Below are 9,149 nucleotides of genomic sequence, written 5' to 3'. Positions count from 1 at the left end.
GACGTCACAGAGCAATAACTCAGAGCGACACTAGTTCTGATATGGATTCCAAGCATAATCTTGCTCAGTCTCTGCCCCTGGTATCTCTCCTGAATAGTACGGATCTGGCTCGCAAGGCTGATCTTCTATGCCATCGTTACCTGCAGCTTCTGGCAAATTGATCGCCGAAGCAACCGATTTACCAGGATACGAATGTATCCGTGAGTGAAAAATCACCCAGTAGATACCTCTAAACCCATTAACCCATAACATACAAGCATTAATATAATAATGAGCATGAATAATAAAGTTACAGCAATTAGGAGCATATTATGAATTATCTTGTCCTTAAGTGTTTTCTAGATTTCTCTACCATGAGAAATAATCCTCCCAAACAACCTCTGAACTATGGCGACTCTGCCGATTTATCCTCCCCTTGCTTGCCCAGCCTGGGGTCCCAGACGAATAAGACCAAACTACATGTCGGGTCGAACTCGGCTGTACCATCACAAGGAGCGAATGATAACCAACCAACCGCGAGAAATGATACCCATACTCCGGTTTCATCCAATAAATCCACCCCCGGAGTATCCGGAAGATAAATCCAACAGTGCCATATTCAGGGTTCGCAAGATGATAATCCACCGGTCTTAAACCACTAGTGCCGATACCGACGACCATTCTTTCAGGAAACCCACGGTCCTCGGCCACTCTGGTTATCTCCTGACCGTAACGTCACAACTGTGACTATAAACAATAATTTCACTTTCCTTAGGGATTTAACGTCTAATCAATTTATTCCAACGTACGAATACCACCCGGGGTACCTATTGTCTAATTTCTACGTTCACGTAGTAACAATAAGGCAATAACAACTTTATTGAAATCCATGAAATTCGTTTCCACAATTTTATAATCTATAATCACAAATTAAGAATTATTACTATTTTAATCTTTAATAACAATTTAATAATTATTACCATTTTAATCTTTAATAATAAATTAATAATTATTACGATTTTAATCTTCAATGACAAATTAATAATTATTACGATTTTAATTTTTAATGACAAATTAATAATTATTACGATTTTATAAAATAATCCACATATTATTAGATAGTTTAAAATAAAATTTTTTTTTACAATAATTATCACAAGGATGGTTATTACTTATAATAATATTAAACTAATATTATAAATACTTTTTATCTACAAATTTCCTTTTCTTTTAAATTAAATAAAAGTATTAATTTAAAATATTTTTTTTTTACATATTATTTGTATTTATCAATTAGTAAGAGGAATTTGAGCATACCTATAATCCAAATCCCTTTTTTTTTTACAAAAATATTACTAATTATCCACTTAATCTATTAGATAAATCAAAGTGATATAATTATCACGTTTTATACTAAACTGATATTATTCCGTCATAAAATAATATCAGGTCAGTAGTTTTTCATAATAATAATATCATAAAGATTTTAAAATAAATATCAAAAGGGTCATCGTCTACATAAATAATATCAAATAGATAGTCGGGACCAGAAATAATATCAGAATGGTGAATCTGGCAGAAAACGAACAGTAAGCTTTCTGTTTTTTTTTTTTTTTTTTGTTCGTGCTCATTTGAAGCCCTTTTAACTCATCAAAACCACTCTATTATACTTAGGGAGAGTAGGAGAAGAGGTACATACCTTCGGTTTGATCAAAACAAGTTTTAAACGAGTTTTTTTTTTTTTGAAATTTTCGGTTTGCCGGAGAAACGACCGGAGCACGGCTGATCGGCTCGGCTCTGGGGTATTGGAGGAGGGTCCTGAGTTGCTTGAGGTGGTTATGGATGTTTGGAAGTGGTAATTCGGATTAAGAGGTGGTGCAAGTGGAAAACCCACTTTTATTTCTCGATTTCTCTCTCTAAACGGCCATGGCCGGAACTCGGTCTCTCTTCTAATTTCTCTACTGGTTTATGGTCACACAAAAGGGTGAGAGAGGGTTGAGTTTGCTGTGGTTCGGATGGAGAGGGGAAGGGTGGTATTTATAGAGGTTTGGAGAGAAAAGGAGAGGAGAGAGATGGCCGGAGGTGGTGGTGGATGGCTGGAATTTGGGCTGGAGCTAGCTGGTGGCAGCTGGAGAAAGCTGTTGCCAGCTGGGTTTTTTTTTCTTTTGCAGGGCAATAGGCTGGAAAGGAGAAGAAAAGAGAGAGAGGGGTGTGCTCGGGTGAGAGACAGAGAGATGGCAGAGAGAGGGAGAGGAGGAGGAAAAATATTCTAGTGTGGGTGAGTGTAGGAATTGGTACGGGCATACGCCGAAACAAGTCTCGCGGTGATCGATCGTCTGGTTTTCGATTTTTCGAAAAATTCTAAGAATTTAATCGTAACGTCACAAAATCATTTCGACGCTAATCATGGTCTTTCTTAGTGAATAAGTAATCTCGATTATCAAAGAATATATTTTTTTTTAAATTTTGAAAACTTGATTTGATTTTAAGCGGTCTTTAACTAATTAATCGGAATTTAATAAGTTAAGACAAGAATTTAAAGAAAAGCTAATATTACGGAATTTTTATTTATTAAAAATTTTGGAATATTACAACCTATTCCCCTTAACAAAATTTCGTCCCCGAAATTTATGGTGCACTCTCTACGGGAAAAAGCTCTTTATAATTCTCTCTCATTACATCTTCTCTTTCCCAAGTACTTTCTTCTACACCACGGTGTAACCAGAGTACTCTAACTAGCTTGATTGTTTTTCCTCTGATGACCTTCTCTCCGTGGTCCTGGATTGCAACGGGTCTCTCCTCGAATGTCGAGTCCTCGTCAACTGTGACATCTTCCCAGTTGATGATGTGGGAAGGGTGGGCCATGTACTTTCTCAGCATGGAGACATGAAATACATTGTGTACTCTGTCAAGCTGTGGCGGCAGCGCTAGCCTATACGCAACTTCTCCAATTCGTTCGAGAATCTCAAACGGTCCGATGTAGCGAGGCGACAGCTTTCCTTTCTTCCCAAACCTGATGACTCCACGTTTAGGTCTGATCTTGAGGAAGACGTGGTCACCAACGGTGAACTCTAAAGGTCGCGTTCTTCTGTCAGCATAACTCTTTTGGCGGCTTTGTGCTGTTTTGATCCGCTGAGTGATGATTTTGATCTTCTCATTTGTCTCTTTGACAAGATCTGGTCCAAGTAGGTGTATCTCTCCTACTTCGGTCCAGCATATCGGTGATCTGCAAGGGCGTCCATACAGTGCCTCGAATGGAGCCATTTCTATGCTTGACTGATAACTGTTATTGTAAGAGAACTCCACCAAGGGTAGATGTCGCTCCCAACTCCCTTGGAAATCTAGTACACAGGCTCGAAGCATATCCTCTAGGGTCTGAATCGTCCTTTCGGATTGTCCGTCTGTTTGAGGGTGGAAGGCGGTGCTCATCCTAAGATCTGTCCCCAGCGATTTCTGTAAACCTTGCCAGAATGCCGAAGTGAATCGTGGCTCTCGATCTGACACAATCGATACTGGTACTCCGTGCAATCTGATGATCTCCTTTATGTACAATCGGCTGAGCGTGTCCATGGAGTCTGTCACTCGCACTGGTAAAAAGTGTGCAGACTTTGTCAGACGATCGACGATTACCCAGATAGCATTGTGGTTATTGACTGATCTAGGCAATCCTGTGACGAAATCCATAGTGATGTGCTCCCATTTCCATCCTGGGATAGGTAGAGATTGTAGTTGTCCTCCTGGTTTCTTGTGCTCAGCCTTCACTTGTTGGCACGTGAGGCATGTGGAGACATACTTGGCCACGTCATTCTTCATTCCGCTCCACCAATACAGGCGGCGCAGGTTATGATACATCTTGTTGCCCCCTGGATGTACAGCGAAGTTGGAATGATGGAACTCCTTCAGAACTGCTTCTCTAAGAGTCTCTATATCTGGTACAAATATCCTGTCTCTGAATCTCAAACTCTTGTCAGGGTAAACTGTCCATCCGGTAACTGCTTTGTTGGTCACCATTTGGTATCGAATAAAGTCGCACTCCTGATCGAAAGTCTGAGCGAGCAGGATTTCTCTGTGCAACGCTGGTGTAGCCATTATGGTGAATAAGCATGCGCTGCTAGATTCCGGAGATGGTTGAAGTCTGAACTCATTGATCTCATCCATCATCTTCCATTCTCTGACCGCCATACTTGCCACTTGTCCTCTGACCTTGCGACTAAGTGCATCAGCAACTACATTGGCTTTGCCTGGGTGATATGACAAAGTCAACTTGTAGTCCTCCATGTATTCCATCCATCGTCGTTGGCGCAGATTTAGCTCCTTCTGGGTGAATAGATATTTCAGACTCTTATGATCAGTGAATACTTCAAATTCTTCCCCATATAAGTAATAACGCCAAGTCTTGAGGGCGAATATCACTGCTGCTAATTCCAAATCGTGCGTAGGGTAGTTCCTTTCATGTGGCTTTAGTTGACGTGAGCCGTATTCTATAACTTTCCCATTCTGCATAAGCACACATCCAAGTCCGTCTCTTGAGGCGTCACAGTACACTGAATATCCTACATCTCTCTCAGGAATAATCAGTATCGGCGCACTGGTCAATCTCCTTTTCAGCTCCTGGAATGACTTCTCGCATGCTTCATTCCATACGAACTTGACTCCTTTCTGAGTTAGTTGGAACATGGGTTTGGATAAAGTTGAGAAATCTTGTATAAACCTTCTGTAGTACCCAGCTAGTCCTAGAAAGCTCCGAATTTCAAACACCGTCGTGGGTTGCTTCCAATTCAGAACGGCGTCAACTTTGCTATCGTCGACAGAGATCCCTTTTTCCGACACAACATGTCCTAGAAATTTTACCTCTTTCATCCAGAACTCGCACTTACTAGCCTTAGCATACAGTTGATTGTCTCTAAGGGTTTGCAATACGATTCTTAGATGTTCTTCATGTGCTTCCTCTGTTGGTGAGTAAACCAAGATATCGTCGATGAAGACCACCACAAATTTGTCTAAGTACGGCTGAAAGATCTTGTTCATCAAGCACATGAACACTGCCGGCGCATTGGTCAATCCAAACGGCATCACCAAGAATTCATAGTGACCGTATCGAGTCCGGAATGCAGTTATAGGAATATCGCTATCCCTAATACGCAATTGGTGATATCCGGACCTCAAATCGATCTTCGAGAAACAAGTTGACCCTCTCAGTTGGTCAAACAAGTCATTGATTCTCGGTAGTGGATATCTGTTCTTGATCGTCGCGCGGTTCAACTGTCTGTAGTCGATGCATAATCGCAACGTTCCTTCCTTCTTCTTGACAAAGAGTGCTGGAGCTCCCCAGGGTGATGTACTTGGCCGAATGAAACCTTTGTCCAGCAATTCCTGCAATTGAATTTTTAACTCCTTCAATTCTACTGGCGCCATTCTGTACGGTGCCATAGATATGGGTGCAGTACCCGGTTGAAGTTCAATAGTGAAATCTATCTCCCTCTTCGGAGGTAGTCCAGGCAGTTCTTCAGGGAATACATCTTCGAATTCACACACCACTTGGGGTAGGTCTAAGTCCATCTGATCATTCTCTTGAAGTGACAGACTTGCTAACCATCCCATTAGTTGGTTGTGTGGTCTTGATTTGTGTGCTGATGAAGTGGAGACGGGATCTTGTCTATTCCCCTTAAATTTGAAGCACGTCCCTTCCTTCGAATAAGCTGTCACCACCTTGCGATGGCAATCTATGACAGCTCGATAAGAAGAAAGCCAATCCATTCCCAAGATTATGTCAAAGTCCGCCATGTCGATAACTCTGAGATCACAAGTTATCCGCAGTCCAGAGACTTCTATTTCGCACCCTTTACAGACTAATCTAACAGATATCTTACCCCCCGAGGTTTCCGTTAGGGTTGTTGCTATTGTTTCCGCCACTCGTACTAGCGCGATGAGGGTTGTCTCCGTTGTCAAAGGTTCCATTTCCCGAGCGAGTGTTTACCATCTTCAAGTGTTCGAAACTTTAGTCAAAAAGGGGATCTATATAAGTCAAAACTATTTTTGGAAGTATACGAACTATTAACAAAAGCACGTAATTCATTACGAAGTCAGACTCATGTTTTCTCACCGTACGTTCTTGATTATATAGTACTGATAGGTTTAGAGGAATACATATGTAATAAATACGATCGAGCTACGCTCTCGGATGTGATCTACCCAACCTACCCAAGTCTGAGGGTTGAACCTATGCTCTGATACCAAGTTGTAACGCCCCGATTTTCCAAGGAATTTCGGAAGCATTAATATATTATACTTAGCATAAATAATATTCTTATTATTACAAAATACGGAACAATATCTTCTTATTACAGCTTAAGGTTGACATTAATATGCTCTACCCCACATGTACGGAGGCCTTTGGGTGACATGACGTCACAGAGCAATAACTCAGAGCGACACTAGTTCTGATATGGATTCCAAGCATAATCTTGCTCAGTCTCTGCCCCTGGTATCTCTCCTGAATAGTACGGATCTGGCTCGCAAGGCTGATCTTCTATGCCATCGTTACCTGCAGCTTCTGGCAAATTGATCGCCGAAGCAACCGATTTACCAGGATACGAATGTATCCGTGAGTGAAAAATCACCCAGTAGATACCTCTAAACCCATTAACCCATAACATACAAGCATTAATATAATAATGAGCATGAATAATAAAGTTACAGCAATTAGGAGCATATTATGAATTATCTTGTCCTTAAGTGTTTTCTAGATTTCTCTACCATGAGAAATAATCCTCCCAAACAACCTCTGAACTATGGCGACTCTGCCGATTTATCCTCCCCTTGCTTGCCCAGCCTGGGGTCCCAGACGAATAAGACCAAACTACATGTCGGGTCGAACTCGGCTGTACCATCACAAGGAGCGAATGATAACCAACCAACCGCGAGAAATGATACCCATACTCCGGTTTCATCCAATAAATCCACCCCCGGAGTATCCGGAAGATAAATCCAACAGTGCCATATTCAGGGTTCGCAAGATGATAATCCACCGGTCTTAAACCACTAGTGCCGATACCGACGACCATTCTTTCAGGAAACCCACGGTCCTCGGCCACTCTGGTTATCTCCTGACCGTAACGTCACAACTGTGACTATAAACAATAATTTCACTTTCCTTAGGGATTTAACGTCTAATCAATTTATTCCAACGTACGAATACCACCCGGGGTACCTATTGTCTAATTTCTACGTTCACGTAGTAACAATAAGGCAATAACAACTTTATTGAAATCCATGAAATTCGTTTCCACAATTTTATAATCTATAATCACAAATTAAGAATTATTACTATTTTAATCTTTAATAACAATTTAATAATTATTACCATTTTAATCTTTAATAATAAATTAATAATTATTACGATTTTAATCTTCAATGACAAATTAATAATTATTACGATTTTAATTTTTAATGACAAATTAATAATTATTACGATTTTATAAAATAATCCACATATTATTAGATAGTTTAAAATAAAATTTTTTTTTACAATAATTATCACAAGGATGGTTATTACTTATAATAATATTAAACTAATATTATAAATACTTTTTATCTACAAATTTCCTTTTCTTTTAAATTAAATAAAAGTATTAATTTAAAATATTTTTTTTTTACATATTATTTGTATTTATCAATTAGTAAGAGGAATTTGAGCATACCTATAATCCAAATCCCTTTTTTTTTTACAAAAATATTACTAATTATCCACTTAATCTATTAGATAAATCAAAGTGATATAATTATCACGTTTTATACTAAACTGATATTATTCCGTCATAAAATAATATCAGGTCAGTAGTTTTTCATAATAATAATATCATAAAGATTTTAAAATAAATATCAAAAGGGTCATCGTCTACATAAATAATATCAAATAGATAGTCGGGACCAGAAATAATATCAGAATGGTGAATCTGGCAGAAAACGAACAGTAAGCTTTCTGTTTTTTTTTTTTTTTTTTGTTCGTGCTCATTTGAAGCCCTTTTAACTCATCAAAACCACTCTATTATACTTAGGGAGAGTAGGAGAAGAGGTACATACCTTCGGTTTGATCAAAACAAGTTTTAAACGAGTTTTTTTTTTTTTGAAATTTTCGGTTTGCCGGAGAAACGACCGGAGCACGGCTGATCGGCTCGGCTCTGGGGTATTGGAGGAGGGTCCTGAGTTGCTTGAGGTGGTTATGGATGTTTGGAAGTGGTAATTCGGATTAAGAGGTGGTGCAAGTGGAAAACCCACTTTTATTTCTCGATTTCTCTCTCTAAACGGCCATGGCCGGAACTCGGTCTCTCTTCTAATTTCTCTACTGGTTTATGGTCACACAAAAGGGTGAGAGAGGGTTGAGTTTGCTGTGGTTCGGATGGAGAGGGGAAGGGTGGTATTTATAGAGGTTTGGAGAGAAAAGGAGAGGAGAGAGATGGCCGGAGGTGGTGGTGGATGGCTGGAATTTGGGCTGGAGCTAGCTGGTGGCAGCTGGAGAAAGCTGTTGCCAGCTGGGTTTTTTTTTCTTTTGCAGGGCAATAGGCTGGAAAGGAGAAGAAAAGAGAGAGAGGGGTGTGCTCGGGTGAGAGACAGAGAGATGGCAGAGAGAGGGAGAGGAGGAGGAAAAATATTCTAGTGTGGGTGAGTGTAGGAATTGGTACGGGCATACGCCGAAACAAGTCTCGCGGTGATCGATCGTCTGGTTTTCGATTTTTCGAAAAATTCTAAGAATTTAATCGTAACGTCACAAAATCATTTCGACGCTAATCATGGTCTTTCTTAGTGAATAAGTAATCTCGATTATCAAAGAATATATTTTTTTTTAAATTTTGAAAACTTGATTTGATTTTAAGCGGTCTTTAACTAATTAATCGGAATTTAATAAGTTAAGACAAGAATTTAAAGAAAAGCTAATATTACGGAATTTTTATTTATTAAAAATTTTGGAATATTACAGTTTTGGTGTGGTTTGGGAAGTATGGATGTACTCGTACGGTATTGCACCGTTTTAGTGTGGTTTGGTACCGTATGGATGTACTCGTACGGTATTGCACCGTTTTGGTGTGGTTTGGTACCGTAACGAAGTACTCGTACGGTATTGCACCGTTTTGGTGTGGTTTTGTACCGTATGGATGTACTCGTACGGTATT

General features: G+C 39.6%; 1 long non-coding RNA gene across 1 annotated transcript; it reads right to left on the bottom strand.

Moving 5' to 3' along the window:
* Window positions 1-1,202: 1,202 nt before the first annotated feature.
* On the bottom strand, window positions 1,203-8,906 carry LOC131316403 (uncharacterized). Its single transcript, XR_009197115.1, has 2 exons — window positions 6,638-8,906; window positions 1,203-1,678 (listed from the first exon to the last, which is right to left on the bottom strand). It is a non-coding gene; the product is annotated as an uncharacterized LOC131316403 (long non-coding RNA).
* Window positions 8,907-9,149: the final 243 nt, after the last annotated feature.

Source organism: Rhododendron vialii, chromosome 2a, assembly GCF_030253575.1.
Source record: "Rhododendron vialii isolate Sample 1 chromosome 2a, ASM3025357v1".
Lineage (NCBI taxonomy): Eukaryota > Viridiplantae > Streptophyta > Magnoliopsida > Ericales > Ericaceae > Rhododendron > Rhododendron vialii.
The sequence above is the reverse complement of the archived record's forward strand: the minus strand, read 5'-3'. Positions and strand labels throughout refer to the sequence as shown.